The following is an 18,901-nucleotide window of genomic DNA, read 5'->3' as shown; positions in this document are numbered from 1 at the left end:
AAAACTAGTCCCAGAGAGCTAACCCAGTATATAATTATGACTCAAAAGAAATTCCAAGTTTTAATAGTAATTTGAACTCTTAAGCAAATAAACAAGAAGTTAATTTTTTTTTTCTTTGCAGTTGTCTAAAGTCAATCCAATAAATCTTTATTTAGTCCAAACTAAGAGCCAGGAAGAAAGTGAGCTGGTGGGCCACAAAAAAGCCCACAAAGCTGGTGCAAACACAGATATCAGCTTCAATAAGGCAAACACACTTTCAGTGATGCATCAATAGCCTTCCTGCTGTATTTTGGATGCGTTATAAAGAAGTCAACTGTTTAGTACTTGGAAAATTGATTTAGAACTAAATTGGGAGAGTGATGAACTAACTTCTATCAAATCTAAACATATGATCTATAATCCAGCTCAGACTCGTGTACAGGATATCATACTGATGGACACAGCACAGGCTCACAGCCATTAGCATGAATAAGTTTTCTGTAATTCTCAATATTTGCATATCCCTCAGCTAATAATAAAATTCATCTCTTTTAAACATTCATATTGCTGCTGCCAAGTCAAATTTGTAATCAATTTGAGTTTTATATATTTTACCCTCATTTGAATATTATAAAACCAAGAAGTAGATGGAGAATAAAATGAAAGAGCAAATGTACAGCACAATCTTGCATTAATTTATAGTTCTTAAAAAAATACATGGAGAGGAAGGGCAAGGAGTAAAACGAGTGAAAGTGTGTGCCATGACAGCACAAAAACTGTACTGTGGCATCCATCCAGTATATGAGCAGAGTGAACCAGATTCCATTTTTAAAACTAGCCTCCGTATGGTCCTATTCCCTCCAAATGCACTGTGTTGTTGTGTATACACTTGTCACCTTCCCCCAAGTTTTTCATTCATCCGAGTTCATTTGATTACCATGCTTTATACAGTAACAAAAACAGATAATCTCTCAGGGTAAGAAAAAGAATTAGTTTTTGCCTCCTTACTAACCCTTCCACCCTTCCCTAACCAGTACTCTCCTAGTTCACCAGATACTGGAAGAGATCCTGTATATCCAGTTGCCTGTGAGAGGAAGAAGACAAGATTCAGCAATGTTATAAAGCAAAATATTGGTCCTCCAACAATGTTCACATACTAATCCCCAGAATCTGTGAATGTGTTATTCTACATGGCAAAGGGGACTTTGTGGATGTGATTAAGTTAAGAGTTTTGAGATGGGGAGATTATCCTGGATTATCCAGGTGGGTTCCACATAGTCCCAAGGGTTCTCATAAGTTAAAGAGAGACGCAAGAAAGTCAATCAGAAAGGAAAGGTGATGACAGAAGCAGAGGTAGGGCTGAGAGAGAGGGGGTGAGGGGGGCAGTGCAGATTGTACATTACTGGCTTTGAAAGCAGAGGACATGCGTTAATGAATGTCGGCAGCTTCTAGAGGCTAGAAAAGGCAAGAAAACAGATCCCTCCACTCCCCTGGACCTTTTGGGAGGAGCTTGCCCCAGCCAACACCTTCACTTTGGCCCAGTGAAACCCATTTTGGATTTTGGAGCTCCAGAACAATAATAAAACAAATTTGTGCCATTGTAAATTACTACTTTTGTGGTAATTTGTTACAGCAGCAATAGGAAGCTAATGGAAGCATCCACTCTACACGTACATACACCTGTCCATGTCAGAATTTACTACATGGTAGATTCTTTCTAAACATCTTTATTTATTTATTTATTTTTTTAATTTGAGAGAGAGAGAGCACATGAATGGGGGGAGAGTGCAGAGGGAGAGAGAGAATCCCAAGCAGGCTCCACGCTCAGTGTGGAGCCCAACGCAGGGCTCAATCCCACACCCATGGAATCATGACCTGAGCTAAATCAAGAGTCAGATGCTCAACCAACTGAGCCACCCAGGCACTCCAGTAGATCCTTTTTAAGTCATATTTTAGTTCCAGGTCCCCCAAATCACACAGATTTATATACACAAACCACCTTGTGATAGAAACATCTTTGAAGTTATTCTTCATGCCCCAAAGAAGAAATGCCCATCTACTTATAGATAAGACTAAGTTTAAATGTCCATTTAGATTTTAATCTCTCTGAGTAAAAGAACTGCCCTTTCTAATTGTAGTAATGTATTATCATATAGACTTGTCCTGTTTTGTGCAGCTCCTAGCGTCTCACAAGAAGTACTTCTGGTACTAAAGCAGTTAAGAACAAATAGAATTTAGTCAGAAATTAGATAATTATTAGTACAGTAATATTGCCAGTTTTGGGTATATTTGGACATTTAATCATATGGCTATTAAATATTTCAAACTAATTGCTTAGTGTAGTTAAAGAATTGCCCTGTTAAAAATCAATAATTGAATAAAATGACTTAAATTTCTTTGAAATGGTCAAATAAATTAGAACCATTAAATGCCTATCAATGGTGCATAGTTTTACAACTTAGGTCTCATGTTAGACATTTCCCTAGCATAATCAAACGTATATTGTATTATAACAATGATAACTGCCTGTTAATGAGTATTGATTATGTGGTAAGCATTTTGCACGTATTCTTATACACCTACATTTTACATCTAATTCTTATAGCGACCGTATCTGATCGGTGGTATTATTTCCATTCAACTGATGAAGAAAGTAACATTTAAAAGATAAAATCATCTAGTAAGTGGCTGAGCCTGGAATTGAGTTCAAGTATTTCTGAACTACCTGTTCAACTCTACACAGTCTCTCATGTAAATATTTTTAATTAAAATATAACATTTTATTATAAAATACATTTTAATTAAAGCTATGAATCCTTTCTGCTTCCTAAACATCTATACACAAATCCTTTCTAAACATTTATTTTAGTGCATGTAGGGATAAGTCAAGGGGAAACCAATAAAGTTGAATTTCTATGACTCTAATTGGTTCTTTTTTCATCCTTATAAGCTTGGGTTTAGAATTAGAAATCGAAGTGTATTCCTCAATTATATTTCTTTGGTCACTACAGAGATCAAACTTGAGATGGGGTTAGGTATCGATCCACGCAAACAGGGAAATGACAGACTTGACTACAAGGGAAGAGAAATGCAAAGCAAGGGCCACTGCTCTAATTTTCTCTTGATCAATTCTGCTCCAGGGCATGGCAGGTGGTGTCCTGCTTCCACCACAGTGTCCTCTTGTTTGAGTCTGCATCCCAAGTATACAATAAAAGTATCTGATAAACTCTCTTCCTAAGGCTTTAGTCATGCAGTTAGTAAACATCTACCACCCATCTACCATGAGCCAAGCACAGTGCTCAAGGCTGGGCATGACCTAATCACCATTATATTCAGTCCTGCTCTACTTGAAGAGAGAAGAAAAGAAAAAAAAACCAGAGAGCTTCTCAGGAAATACAGTATTCTAAGAAGTGTTGATTTGGCCTTATCTCTAAAAACAGCAATACAACAGGTTGCATCATTTCAACATGCTGACTTCTGAATAAAACCAGCTCCCAGATGGCTCAGCCTGCTAAGGAAGCTGGCTTGACTGAAGACACACCAAATGTAGTTCTCTTTAGGTGGGGAATCTTGAGGAACTTGGTGGCACACACTCCACATCCCCACCCCCAAAACCATATTTGTTTATATGGAGATGACATAAGATGGATCAAGCTCAATCCTATTTGATGGGGTTAAAGAGCCACTTGTAGCCCACCACAGGCTCAATTTCCCTTTAAATTTCCCTCACTTAACCTGGGCAGTGAGTAGCTCCCTCCACTGTGCTCTCCCACCACTTAAAAATTACACTTCGATTTGCATGACATTACATTTTAGTGTATCTTTGAAGTTCCTCTGCCTGCCATATCCCCGCCCACCCTCCCACCTCCCACTGGGCTTCTGTCACCTTCCACCAACATGCAAGTTCCCCCAGCACAGGACAGAGCTAAGTTAATTTTGTAAACCTGTTTTACTCCAGGTTCTGTCTTGGGCTCTTATCCATCAGGAGGCAGACCCACACGCAGATCAACCATCCACTCTGGACCCAGAAGGCCCAGTATTATTCTATCTCTGACATTCACTTTTGACTTTAAGCAAATTGCTTAACTTTTCTAAGCCTCTTTCTTCTTCCATCATGGGAATGATAACAGAACCTAGTGATTGCCTGTGAGGACTGAAGGAGATCTTATAAAGTAGTTTACATAATATCTTGCACACAGTAAATAATAAATGGTCACTAGCTGCCAGTCACCCGAGGTGTTATTATATCTCTTGCATGTAACTATGCAGGTAATCTGAGCTGGTACAAGTCTAAGAATAATAAAAGTTATGAAATTTCCCAAGGATCAAAGCTATAAGGAGAAAGGATAGGACTTGACTCTGATCCACCTAAATCTAAAGCCTTCTGTAAGGATATTCCATTCCTCTTTATAAACCTGGTATCTACCACGTTTCCTGAAACAAAGAGAGCACAGTAAATCATGAAGGAATGGAACTACACGATGAGATTCAAGCAAAGAAGATGGCATAGCCCTACTCATATGGCCACAGGCATGGAGAAAATATGTAAAGGAGAAGAAATTACTAACTCAATGAATATGATATTCAAACTGTATCTTGACACTAGCTCATGGACTGGTTCACCAGCAAGCAACAAGGCAGTCCTCTGAAAACGTAAAGCTCATGAAAACCACCCTTGTATACAGATCAACTGTTTCCTCCCAAAAAAACATTCTCCACATTTTCCCCTCTTCTATGTAATTTAGGTAAAGCCATGAAACCATCAGTCAGTTATTTAACATTTTTCATTTCCCTATGCAACTTCTGAACGGTTTGCATGGTGTAGTGAGCCATGGTCTGGACCAGCCAGGTGGTGAGGATGCAGCCACTCCCTGAGTCTCTGCTGCCCTGTGGCTGCCTGCTACAGGCAAGGAGAAGGGTCTTGGATTTTTCTCACCTGTGATCCATTACACTGTTGCTCTGCTAGGTAACTTTGCCTTGCTATGTACCTCTACTAAATACCTCTACTAAGTACCTTTATTTAGGTGTTAAATAACCCCTAAATAGAGGTGTTGCTATATTCATTTAATCTGAATGTAGGTATTCTTCCTACTTGAGTATTCCTTTTATTTAAATTGAATTCCATCCTTTTCTTCCAAAAGTCTCTATTGCAGAAAATCCCCAAATTTCATGTCATTCTACATTATTCCATGTCTGCTTGAGTTGCTACCTTTTTGATACAACTTTTCCTCACTATTTTCTAAAGTACTCCTTTTTTATTCCCACTGCTTCATTACTGCTTTTCCTTTTCACAAACTCCCTGTGATTGCCCATCTCCAAATCTCCTTTACGTGTGGCTCGTTTACTAGTGGGCAGTACCTTTGTGAAGAGAATATCTTCCATCTTCTTTCTGGTTGTTTTGTTTTGTTTTGTTTTTTTGTTTGTTTGTTTTAGTTAGGCTAGAACTTGAAAAATGGCAAGCAAATGTAATCACTTCTTAACCACAGAGAGATAGTCATCAAAGTCAGTCTGTGATTAGCAGCAAATGTGTGTGCCTCTGAAAGGCAATGCAGGAACAGACTAGTTAACATGTCCATCAGCACCTCTAAAACTGTCAGGACCTCCAGATTACACAAAGTGACTTCATTCTGAGGTCAGAGCAATTTGTTGGTAGATGGAGATGAGTCATGCATACTAGCTGAGAATCTGTCTTCCCTAAAATGGTCCATTTTTTCTCTCATTGGTTTTGTAAAAATCCATATGAAGCTAGTTCATGTATACTGAACTGTTTTGTTGAGTTCCAAGTATGTTGAGGGCACTCAACAGGTCAAAAAATGAGCCACAGTAATATAATGGAGATGCTGAACCTTTACTAGTTTGCAGCTTTGAGAAACATCCCGTGGTGTGCCCATCTTTAAGTGGTTTGTTTGTAGGAGGCAGAGGTAGGGAAGTTAATTACTTCCCGACTATGACTTTAACTCATTTCTGTGCTAGTTGCATTCTGGAACAGCCAGAGGTTTCTGGATCTGTTTTTAGGAATTCCCCGATACTTCGCCCTCTTTCTAACTCTCACCTCTCTTCTAAGGTTAGCATGTGACAAAGGATATTAAAAGAAAGCCCAAATCATCAAATTCTGACTCTCACCAATTTAGACAACTGATGCTGTGGCAGCTTTTCTCCTACTAATCACCCTTTTCCTTTGAGTAATAAAATATATTTAAGCCTTTGTCTTACAGAAATTTAGTCTCCAAATTTACACCAACTCTTTTCAATGACCTTAAGGAAGTCTTTGTTTAAAAGTGCTTTCTCTGCCTAAGTCTACAAACTACACTATCCTTTGATATGTTATTTTTTCTTTTAAAACTAATGGCCGATAGGCTTGATCAAAAAAGGGAAACCACACTAATTCTACGTACTTTCTTTACTGAACATTATTTGGAAAAGCTAAGCAGTCAAGGGAAAAGAGAAAATGCTTCAATAATGTAACATACTGCTTGGTGAATAACTGACTCCTCTGGAAATAAATTCTGTCTTCCAGAGCAGTGATGTTCTTAGAAAAATTCCACTTTCTAAGAAAATGAATACTTTCAAAACGATGTGGGCTTTAATCATTTAACCTTGGGTAAGATGACAAAAATGCTAATGTTCAACAGAAATGTTATGAATCTGGGGCACCTGGGTGGCTCAGTAGGTTAAGTGTGCAACTTCGGCTCAGGTCATCATCTCACAACTTGAGTCTGAGACTCACATCAGGCTCTGTGCTGACAGCTCAGAGCCTGGAGCCTGCTTTGGATTCTGTGTCTCTGTCTCTCTCTGCCCATCCCCCACTTGTGCTCTGTCTCTCTCTCTCAAAAATAAACATTAAAAAAAAAGAAATGTTATGAATCCATGTTTTTCTTACAAAAGCTATAGGTTCTACTAATGTGCTCTAAATTGAAAGGTAATTTGCATCTTGTTCAAATGTTTGTATCGTAACAACTACTTTCTCATTACTGTCCCTATAATTGTAGGGGGCGCTAAAAATGCTCTATATATTTTGAACAGTCTTTTAAATATAGAACAGGGATGTTTATAAAGTGTAATAATTTTAATGTATCAAAACTTTGAATCGGTCGGGTCCTAGGTTATTCTGTCACCAACAATTAACATGACCTACATGCCCTTTGCATATAAATGTGGACTGTAACTTCAAAAGAAAAAGATGATGTCAGTTTCCTAATGATATGCAGGTACTAGGGACAGTCCAAAGAGGGGAAGTAATTTAATAGTCTGCCCTGCTTAAGTACACATGAAGTACATAGTTAGTCAGTCTCATCATCCCTTAATTTATTTATACTTATTTATCTTTAAAAATTTGGCATTGGCATTTGTTTCTCTTCCCTTAGAGTCAAAACCTAATCCTCTAAGTGCACCATAAGTGGAGCAACTCAGTTTATGCTGCTTATTTCACTCTTGTTTTTAAAGGGTGAAGTGTAAAAATCACTCTTTAAATGTTATCCAGATTAAAACTTGCTCTTTTCTATGCATATTAAAACAGTAACAAAAACAAAAAAAAGACAGTAACATCTGTGAACAACAAAGAATTTAATTAAAACTTGCAAACAAAAGATTTCCTAGGCCAATGGTATTTTAGATCAAGTGTAAGAGAAGGTGAGAGGTGGGAAGTTGGGGGGAGTGAATTGTAAGAAGCAATTTTAAAATTATATATTGGGCCTCATTGTAAAATTCCATATGAAGCTTTAAATTGGATTAAGTTCCCCAGACTATTTCTTTTAGACACCAAAAGTCTTGGGCAGATGGACAAGTCATTTCAGCTTAGTGTGACCTGCCACTGTATTAGGACACCTCACCTGATAGGAAAGAACTCAGACTGTAAACTTAAGCAACTCCTTGTTTGTCAGCAATTACTATTTTAAAAATTTTAGACATGTAACCCAACTGCAGGCCATCAACCACTGGCCAGGAGCTCAGCACCGGTTTCCATCTCTTAAGTCTTTTGTTTGCCTGCATAACTGTATCTACCATGATTTCAGTCAGTCTCTCTTAGCTTCATCAGTTTACAAAATGGCCATCACAAAGTGGCCAGAAATGCTCCTATTTGGGAGTAGGAGGAGTCTAAAGCATTTCTAAGAATGATCTGCTTGTGCTTTCCGTAACAATGAGTGGCAGAGCCTTTCCTAACATTCTTGCAGAAGTGGTTATTGCATTTTTATTATTATTCGGAACTAAAATTCCTAGATTCCCAAGACATAAATGGACAGTCGAGATGAAAACAGCTGTTTGTTTTAACGTTTGACATCACAACGTATACACAGTGGATGACCATTAAGCATTTATCAAATGAATTTGTCTTGAAATAATAGTGCAAGATCCAGTGCCCATCTTTCGATAGTTCCGGTTGATAGATTTTGTTACTTTCTCTCTTTTACTTCTTTTTAAAGAGTAGAAAACAAGTTCCTAATTCTGCAACAGAAGATATTTAAGCAGCCTGGAGATGTGAAAGTTGGGATTACAGCTTCCAGGAGGGAGCAAAAATAAACTTCTTGCCTGTGAACCCGTGAGTCTCCCACAATGAAATCCAGCTCATCACCAAAACTGCTCCACAGGACACCGCATGAGCAAGTGAAAATTAGAACTGCACAAGAATGTTTGCTTGGAAAGTAAAACCAGTCAACTTTGGGCTTTCTGCCAAATTCAATTTCTGCCAGGAATTCTTCTGTTATTACATATCTGCAGAAAGCAATTAGAAAAATTTTATAGCTAAAAAATTCCAGATATATTTATGTCTCCATCGCAGTTCAGTCCAGAAGAAAAGAACTAGCCTTCTCAGGCCAGAGGGCTAACAGCAGGATTACAGACAGAACACGCAGACACTGATGCACACTCACATTTTTCCTTGGAGGAACATCTAATCACAAGTGGTATCCTATTTGCTTTCTGAGATCTAGGAGAAGGACCTCAGTAGGTATTCAGGGTGTCCCAGTGCACTTCTGAGATGGAAGGTTGCCAAGAAAAGCAGATGTGACAGAAAGCCCTACGTCCCATTCACCAGCAGTGCAGGGCCTGAGGACAACGTCATAAACCTCACCAAGCCTGACACTTGCCATTACAGAAAGTATCTCAGAAAGAGGAATTAAAAATGTTGATGCTTTGCAGCACGCTCTGCCTTATTCTTTATAAACTGAGCATGGAGTTGGTGAGTAGCTTAGACCAGACGCATCTGCTCTATCATTTTCAGTCTCCTGAAAAATTCCTGACACCCAACCATATCTAGTTTCCTGGGCTCCATCCCCAGTCTTCTGTTTTTGTCTCACCACACACACTCCATCAGCTCTCGGCTTCATCTCTGTTACACCAAGAGCATATCTCTAGTGACTATCTAAGCCCTAATTTTATGTTGTTAAACATTTTAAAATTCAACATAGCCCTTTTCTAAAAAGCATAACTCACAAACCTGTTTCTATTCTCAAATTTTCCAGATGTATATTAGAATAGAGAACATCTGGGGTTCTCGGGAATAATGGTAAATGTGATAAGGAGTCAATATTTATATATTATATATTATGTATTATATATTATATAATGAGAGAGGCATCCTGGGAATGGGAGTACAAATAATACATCAGAGGAAAATGTTGAATTGGTTTCTGGTGAGATAAATTTAGCTCAAGAATGTGGGGACAAATGAAACAGAGAGGGGTCAATGAAAACTCTACTGTTGCAGCTGACAATGGGGCCCCAGTTGAGTGGGCATCAGGTCTAAAGCATGTTTCTTTAAGATCTTAGACCTATCCCTGAAGCCTGGATTCAGGAGCCCTTAACTCCAGGTATCCAACACTCCTGACTTGTTCCGGGCCTTAGTTTGAAATGCAGGCATGATGTCCATCACAGGCTCCAATCCCACCTTGTTTCTAGTCCTCCTTACTTCTGACCTTGCCATTTCTTTTCCTATTAATAGCTTAGCTACATTCCTCAAATCTGATGCATTGCACATTTCATTGGCTTGTGATCTTTTGCTTTCTTTTCAGCTATTGGATTCTTGTTGGCCTTTGCTGCTTCAGATTCCCTTTGTAAACAGTCTGGTCCCTACAGCCCCATCTTTCAGTGCCTTCCCCCTCAGTGAGTGTTCTCCTTCCATCTTTACTCAGACACTGCAAGTGGATCCAAGTTATAGAGAGATGAGGCAAAGAAAAGTAGAGAAGCTGAGGGGCAGGATGTGTTGAAGATAGGAAGATTATGCTGAGGGCCAAGATCAGTTTTAGTTGAAAACAGAGAAAACTGTGGTCTAAGAGAATACTTTGAGAGTCCAAGAACTAAGTCAAAGTAATGAAAAGGTCCAGTAAGTGGCTGTGAGCAGCTCTATCAGAAAGGAGACAGAGTCATTAGGGTTGAGGTAGTTGAAGAGTTCGATTTCTTGAAGAAATGTGATGTTGACATCAAGAACAATAGGAAGGTTATTAGTTTCAAGTGTTGGAATTATTATAATAGAAAGAGGGCACTTAATAGCTTTCTACAACTCCAGAGAAGACAGAAATTTAATTTGAGCTGAAAAGTGCATCTCTGAAAGGTAAGGATGATTTTAACAACAGAACAACCTATTAAATCAGGTAGATAATTTTCTCTCTGAAACAGTTTTTAGTGTGGTGTTTTTCTGAATGTTCAGCATCTAGGAAAACTTGGTACCTTATTTTCTTATCTTGCTCTCTGGGAAAGAGATAATGGTTATGTTATACTAGCCTCATATATTAAATAATAATAATAATAACAAAAACAACAGTAACAGCAAAGGCTTATACAAGACTTACCATGTACCAGGTACTATTGTAGTCATTTTACAAATATTAATTTATTTAATCCTTAAAACAACCCTATGAAATAGATATTAATAGTGTCTCTACTTTCAGATGAGGAAATAAGCACAAAGATATTAAATAATTTGCCCAAAGCCACCCAGGTGGTAAGTATAAGAGCCAGAATTCAAACCCAGGCAGTCTGGTTCCAAGGTCTGTGTTCAACTAATTAGGGTTCACCTGACAGCATTTTCTGATTTCCCAATAAAGTGTTATCTGGGGTTCATTTGGAACCTCTTTTGGCCCTCAGAGATGGTGTTTTTGTGATTCTGGTAAACTGAAGGCACTGCAATACATCTTAAGGATAATATACTAAGGAATATATTCCAGAGGTCTTTAATGGAAATGAGATTAAAAAAGAAGGAAGAGGAAAGGCAAAGAGAGAGAAAATATTGCATCACTTGAGAAATCTTTCTGATTTCAAGAACTATTCAGATTGATTAAAATGTAAAGATGATATCAAAAATGAAGTTTTACATATCAGCTCCTGGAACTTTTAACATAAATCTACCCAGGGGAGAAGAATCCTGTAGAAAATGTTTATGTTTATTATTATTATTGTTGTTGTTGTTGTCGTAAGGATGTTTGACACTTTCTTGATACAAATGTTTACAAAATTTTGTGTCAGGTTCAATGTTATGCAAAGAGTAAAAAGAAATGTCATTTTGGATGATATTGTGGTTATTGGTTCTTGTCTGAAGACTACTCTTCTTTATTTGAACATCCAAATGCCCTTCAAGAATATGAAATAAATAGAAGACAAATATGGAGACACCAGTAACACCACACTTTATAAAAAATAATATATAGAGATAAATATGAGCATAATGGAACATAATGGAAAGAAATGGTAATAACGTACTATAATGACACAGTCAAGAAACTGGGGCCAGTTGGGTTGAAATGGTGAGGTAAATGAAAAGAGGTGAACACTGAAGCCTGAGGTAATTTATTGCTTCTATTTAAAGGGTGGACTATTAGAAAGTATAAATAGTAGTTTGGGGTTGATAACTGCAATAGCCGGACTAGATCTTTTCAGGAAAAAAAATGTAACTTAAATACAAATACATGCCTTCCTTTCATATTTCATTTCTCTGATATTTTACATATTCAAAGTTGGGGCTGTTGTCCAGTTCTGGATGACAGATGGATGATGATGCATCCTGAAATTATTCCCACTCCAGAATGAGTCAGTGACTGAAGCAGGAATGCACTAATACAGTTACATTCCTAAAAATATATGATTTTGAGTGCTCTGGGACTCAGAGGGCTAGCATAGTTTCTCCTGAAGAAGGTGGGGCTGTAATGAGCTTCTGTTCCCACTCTGAGCATCTGGAAGGGATCATAGGACAGAAGGAACTAAGCTGGCTGCTGATGGCCGTCACTTGCCCCTTTAGCATCCCTACCTCTAGCCCCTGTATTCTACCTGAAAACTGCTGCTGGGCTTTACCCTCATAGCAAACCAGCAGACTTCCTCCCTGTAGCAGGGAAATATCTTGGGATCCAACAGAAGCAGAGGCAGTGAATTTTATAAAGAGCTTGTAGCTGTAATTGACAACCTTTAATCACGTGAAAAAACTCACTTTATTCTTGTCCCTTCCCAGAAATATTCCAACTTAGCAGTACAACCCTTGTGTGGAGAGTCAAAAATTCTAACTTAGAAAACAGATACATTAAAAGGTGACCCTTAGCTTTACAAAAAGTTTTTCCATTGTCTCCTTCAAGCTTTTATTTACCATTCCCTATGAACCTCGAATTATTTGACAAAAAGGCTTCCTGGCTAGATAAGGTAAAGCTGAGTTCTTATTATGACAGTACTGACTAAAAACAAACAAACAAAATTACTGTAAACAACATAGACAGTGATAAAGCACCTAGGAGGTTATAATGTAATTCATCGGGAAATGGGACTCTACTTATCAAAATGTAACATACATAGCTAACCCAGCCACTTTATAATGTGAATTCTACCTACGTTTTATTTCAATGCAATTAACTTCCTATGAATTAAAAATTACATTAAATGATAATCAAACACTAGTTTATGTTAAGTCACATTCATTGAACTTTCAATGAAGAACACTGAGAACATGTTTGGAAATCATTTATAATGCTGGATTTTGCTTGTAAAATTAATGGTGATATGAATTTTTTTTTAGCTCTTCAATGTTGGTAACTACCATGTTGACACATTTAGAAATACACAGGCTGATCTATTCAGATTCTTTAGGAAGATGCTATTGGATCTTGTACAAACAGAGATATTTCCCAAAATAAATTCTTTTAATATTATATTTATCTTAAATCATGTGTATGTCTAGAGCAATTTGGCAATTACTTACTTTTGAACCATCAGATATATCTAAAGTGTTCAATTCACCAGGCAGCAGGATATATCCTGCATACAATTATAAGAATGTAGAAGACAGATCTACTTGAAGGTCTGCCAAAAAGAGCAGTGAAAAATCATGTGCCAATGACAAGACAGTGGGGGTGGGGGAAGAGTTCTTCTAACACAGAGGATGAGCAAACTTAAATGCTTAGTAAAATTAAAAAATAAAGCCATCATCATATTTTGAATTTTAACTAAATATGTGGACCAGGTCTCCTTTTACACAATTTTTCATAATTTTCTGAGAACAGGAAATGCAAAATAAAAAGCAACAAAAACCTACTGTTGGAAAAAAAGGACTTTATCAGGGTATACCTGGAAAGATATCCCACATCATGGGGGTGGAATGGGATTGGGTTGATGTTAATGGCATAAAGCTTTGTGGAATGACATACAGCATGAAATAAAAGTCAAAAGAGTTGGTTTCTAGTTCTCTGTGCTTAAGAAGAGTTTACTAATTAATGTTACTTTGCCTCAGTTTTCTTATCTAGAACTTAAAAGTGTTAAACCAATAGTCACTGAGGTTCTTTGTGTCCTCTGTGTAATAAATTCATTTTATTCTTGACAATATTTTAAGAAGTACAGCTACTCTACCAGGAATTTGGATTATCTACTATACTGCTCACTGGCAGATTATTTTTATGCCATCATTTAGGCTCATAAAGAGTCATTAAATATAGCTACACCATCATCTGTTGTATCTAAAGAGATACGAGTAATCGTTGCATTTGCTGACTTTCAATGTTTTCAAGAAAATAAAATCTTTGCTTTTTTCCTTGTCTAATTGTTGTCCTTTGTGCTTTTACTGATTATACTGTACAAAGAAAAAATACTCAGGTTAGTTAAATTTACAAGTGATGGATTCCAATGATTAGGAAAGTATATAGGATAAAAGTTTTACTCTGGAGTTCATAGGTAGCATTTCAAAGGAGAAGAGATTTTGTAGACATATGTGACATAATAAAAAATAAATGTTTAGTCTTTGTCCCTGGCTTCTAGCACACAGATCCTACAACTCTTGGAATCTCTTGGTTGGCAGTGTCTTTGGTATGCTAATGAGATGATTCTGGGTCTTCTGTGGGGGTTGGGGGAAAGTAGAAATGAGTTCTGGATAGGAGCTGATTGCCAGAAAAACTACCTAGTGATTAGAGAGTTGGAACATTCAACCCCACTTCCCACCTTTGAGAAGGGGAGAAGGCTAGAAATCGAATTTAATAACCAATAACCAATTATTTAGTTAATCATCCTACACAATGACATCTTAATAAAATCCCTAAACAACAGGGTTTGGTGAGCTTCCAAGTGTGTGAATGTGTTGACAGGTATGGAGCCCAGAGAGAGTGTGGTGCTCTATGCCACTGTCTGCTGCCCCACTTTGCCCTATGCATCGCTTCTATTTGGCTGTTCCTGGGTTAGTGGAGAAAGTGGGGGGCAATCTGGGGTCTCCTCTAACTCTGCAAGTTAGTATGAAAACTGATTTAAATTGTATACTGAGTTGGTTTTAGAGAATTGGAGAATTGGTTGGTGTCAGAAAACACCACATATTTGTTGTCAGGAAAAAAAAAACACAGTACAATATCTACACAGTCCTATAAAGACCATGCATCTATATGGAATAAATCAGTGTTCTGCAAAAGTCGTTTCTGAATCAGAACAAGCTGAAGTTACCCACCACTCTGCAAGGGATGAGACTGTAATTTGAATGAGGAAGTGTCTGTTTCAGAAGCAAAACACACAATAAACAAATTACAACTTAATTAAGTTTCAAAGTGTAACTTTTGAATGCTTTCAGATAGGAGGTGGGAAGCAAATAAAAAGGACCATGTCATGTCAATTAAGTTCTGTCCCCCACAGATTGTTCAATCAAAGTTTTGGCATTACAATGCCAGGAACTTATTAAGTGTCTGCCCTGCTCTATAAATTACTGAATCTAGACATGACTCCCAGCTAGGAAACAGGTCTTACAAAACGGTCTCTTAGTGCCCAGAGTTGTGTATCTGTATGAGGGAAAGACAGAGAGAAACAGAGAGAGAGAGAGAGGAGAGGAAATCGTTCCCAGTACCAAGCTTACTAGGAGAGTCTAACCCCAAATCATCTCATCATAAGTTATATTTTACCAAACAAGTAAAAAGAATACTGATGTGCATAAGTTGTTCGATTGTGGTAAATATGAGAGAGAGAGAGCAGGTAAGCTGACTGAATAGTGACAGCTATCAGTGGTAGACAACTGTAAATGATCTATGAAATTTGTGGGCTTTTTACCAAAAATAAACCAGAGGAAAGGCAACCAACCCTCTCTTCCTCTGTAATTATAGAAGAATTGAGGCCTGGAATGACATTTTTGCATGAACATCTTTTGAAGCAAAGCTCTCTCTGTTCACTGGAGAATGAATGCCTACTTTTAATTTTCAGGTTGGTGAAGGAGGCTATATCTTAAAGATGCCCAACATCAGATGAAAGCAGAAACATTTACTCCAAACTCCGGACTACAGTTTTCCCAAATGGCTGGCACTCTGCCAAATTTGAAGACATCCAAAATGCTCTCAAAAATGGGACTTGTTGTTCATTTACATGTTAATACTAAGAAGGCCAAATACTCAAAGATGAGGCAGAGAAGTAGAGGAATATTTAAGCATAGAACTCAAGACTTCCTCATTTCTGATCCAATATTTTTGCCACTCAATGGTGATATCTTTAAAACTCCAGGGAGTTCCTGGGTGGCTCAGGTGGTAAGTGTCCGATTCGGCTCAGGTCATGATCTCACAGTTTGTGAGTTAGAGTCCCACATTGGGCTCTTTGCTGTTAGCACAGAACCTGCTTCAGAGCCTCTGTTCCCCTCTCTCTGCTCCTCTCCAGCCTGCAACCTCTCTCTCTCAAAAATAAACATTAAAAAAAAAACACTCAAAACAGGTGCTCTTTCATATTAAAAATCATGGCTTTGAATGTAGCTGAGGTAAATATTTTACTCCTTTGGCATTCTGCACATGAAATTTTCCAATAATTTAAACAACCTACAGCTCGTCAGTGACCAAATGGAGCTCTGGTAAAAATAAATATCTTTCAGTTCAGCACCAGCTGGCTATATTTAAACCCTGTATTATGTAATCTTAAAGTGTCCTTGCTTGTAGTTGGTGTCTTAAGATATTCTGTTATAATGCCTGTCCCAAATCACTTCAGTCTCTAACATCTAAACACTTAAGGCGCAACAGGACCAAATTAAAGTGTTCACAGGCAATCGAAGACAGAAAAAATCCATCTGAAACAGTATATAGGCCATGATGCCTTTAAAGTAAAATCTCAGTCTTCTCTCTTTAAGTTTGTAGTTACTATAATTAGGGCTGGCAGATCCAACTGGCAGTGCTTTCCTTAATTCTGCAAAACATCGAAGAACCTGATTCTTTAATCCTTACTCCTAGTAATGCTCCCAAAGGAGATGAGACTAGCTCGGGCATGAAGTACAAAACCAAACTAACGCTGGAGAAAGAATAATTTTCAACCCATTCCTCTAAGCAAGCTGCAACAGTCGAAGATATTTTAAATTCTCCCTTCCCCTCACCAAATTCCAAGAAATACAGTTTATATTTTTTGGTATATTCATTGTGTATTTTACTAATTTACAGTCATAAAAGATACACTAATTTTTCAGTTTTCTTTTTTAGCTATAAATTAGAGTTTTCACTCATGACTTTTTAGTTTCAAGTTTGGTTCATTATTCCTCAACACTACATATGAAACATGCTAACTCTCTGGCAGAGAGTAATATATGAAGCCTTAAATTTAACAATATAAAGTAATGTTAAATATTGTCATAAAAACAAAATACAACTGAATATTTTCTTTTATAACAAGTTCAATTTGACCTGTGGTCTTCACTGATCTGTAACATATTCCAACCCAGGAAGTGGGTATGTATCAACGACTATATTGCACATACCTGTGGTAATAGACTTAACCCCGAGTTCGTGAAAATGTCATGTATCTTCACAGACGAGTTTCCTCCCTTGTTTCACATACAGCAAATTTCCCAGTCCCCTGAAAGCGGTCGGTGGAGTGGAGGCCGGCTCCACTGAAGGGTCTATCAAGCAAGTAGATGGGACGGCTGAATTTATTTTAGCCCCGTGTCTAAAGGATGCAACTTGGCACCTATTTTTAGGAACTGAGCTCTGTCTAGGTGGGGCCTGAGTCAACTACTCTTTTCAGAAGTGTGTCTCTGAGGGCACTCTGGCTCGCAGTGTCCTCGGTAATGTATGCATGGTTTTAACACATGTGCAGTCAATCAAACCCCCTTCCGCAGCCAAGGCCATTAAGCCAATTCTCAACTTTGAAACAAAGCCTAAACAATAATCAGCACCAATGAGGAAAAGGAGGGACTAAAGGCCTTGAATTACTCCCATTGGTTTAAATAATTTTAATCTTTCAAGAGGCAAGAATATGAAAACAAACCATGTAGAAAAAGTTCCAGTGTATTCTGGTGGAATTAGTGTCCTCGGGAAGAGGAAGCATTACTTTTATTTAGAAAATGTTTTTTGATATGGAAAGTGTTTGCCTTTTGAGGTCTCATATGCAAGGCAAAACACTATTGTAGTGTTTGTATAAATAAAGAAAGTACTCTTTTGGTTAAAAAAGTGAGGAAAGAAGGGGTAAGAAGACATTCTAGCTTAAAATCACTTGGCATGAGGAAGAACAGTCAGGGGAAGGAGTCACCTCACATGCTCCTGAGATAATAATATTGAATGTCCTTTGCTGCCACCTTACTTACTCAGCATGACCTGACCTGGAAGAAAGCAGAAGTCACCAAGCATTGCTATTTGGTTCCATAATGCCAATACCTAATACTTCCTAAGTAAATATAAAATAACCAGCTTCCCCTATCTCTCTTCTATTATTTTCCTAGTGCAGTGTTAAGTGGGATATTAATGGCATCACAGCAAACCCAAAAAGAGAGGATGTTTCCCTTTGACTTAAGGAAAACAGTTATATACTGTTTATTTTGTATAAAATGTTTACAAGTGAGCTATTTCTCAAATTATTTACTAAGAAAAACCAGTATGTACATTTTTCCATGTGCAATATTGATTTCTATTAAAAGTCAAGGAGTGATATCCCAGCTAATTAACTCCAAGAAAAGCCTTCTAAAATGGTATCCCTGTATGTTCCACAAGATCCTTCAGGGCCAGGAGCCAGTATAGTCCAATTATTTTAGAGTTGTGCTGTCCAGTACAGTGGCCATTAGGCACATGTGGCCATTTAAATTTTAACTGATTAAAATTAAATAAAATTTAAAATTCAGTTTCTCATTGTGGCATTTTTTAAATGTTTATTTATTTATTTTGAGAGAGAGAAAGTGCAGGGGAGGGGCAGAGAGAGAGGGAGAGAGAGAGAATCCTAAGCAGGCTCAGCACTGTCAATGCAGAGCCCGATGCAGAGCCTGAACCCACAAATGGCAAGATCACAACCTGAGCCAAAATCAAATCAAGAGTCCGACGCTGAGCTGTCTGAGCCACCCAAGCACCCTCGCACTAGCCACATTTTAAGTATTCAGTTGCCACATGTGGTTAGTGACTATGCATTAGTACAGATACAGCACATTTCCATTATTACAGAAAATCCTACAGACAATGCTGATTAGAACACAGGATTTCAGGGGTGCCTGGGTGGCTCAGTCGGTTAAGCGTCCGACTTCGGCTCAGGTCATGATCTC

At 37.8% G+C, this 18,901-nt stretch overlaps 1 protein-coding gene across 1 annotated transcript in view; it reads right to left on the bottom strand.

Annotated features, from left to right (window-relative positions):
* Window positions 1-17,292, bottom strand: part of XIRP2 (xin actin binding repeat containing 2) — a 74,678-nt gene extending 57,386 nt beyond the window's left edge. The window contains exon 1 of the mRNA XM_043576950.1: window positions 17,135-17,292. The gene's annotated coding sequence lies outside the window, so the exon portion shown is untranslated. The remainder of the gene's footprint in view (window positions 1-17,134) is intronic.
* Between the last annotated feature and the right edge of the window lie 1,609 nt (window positions 17,293-18,901).

Source organism: Prionailurus bengalensis, chromosome C1, assembly GCF_016509475.1.
Source record: "Prionailurus bengalensis isolate Pbe53 chromosome C1, Fcat_Pben_1.1_paternal_pri, whole genome shotgun sequence".
NCBI classification, from domain to species: Eukaryota; Metazoa; Chordata; class Mammalia; order Carnivora; family Felidae; genus Prionailurus; species Prionailurus bengalensis.
Note: the sequence above shows the minus strand (reverse complement) of the source record. Positions and strands in the feature narration are given on the sequence as shown.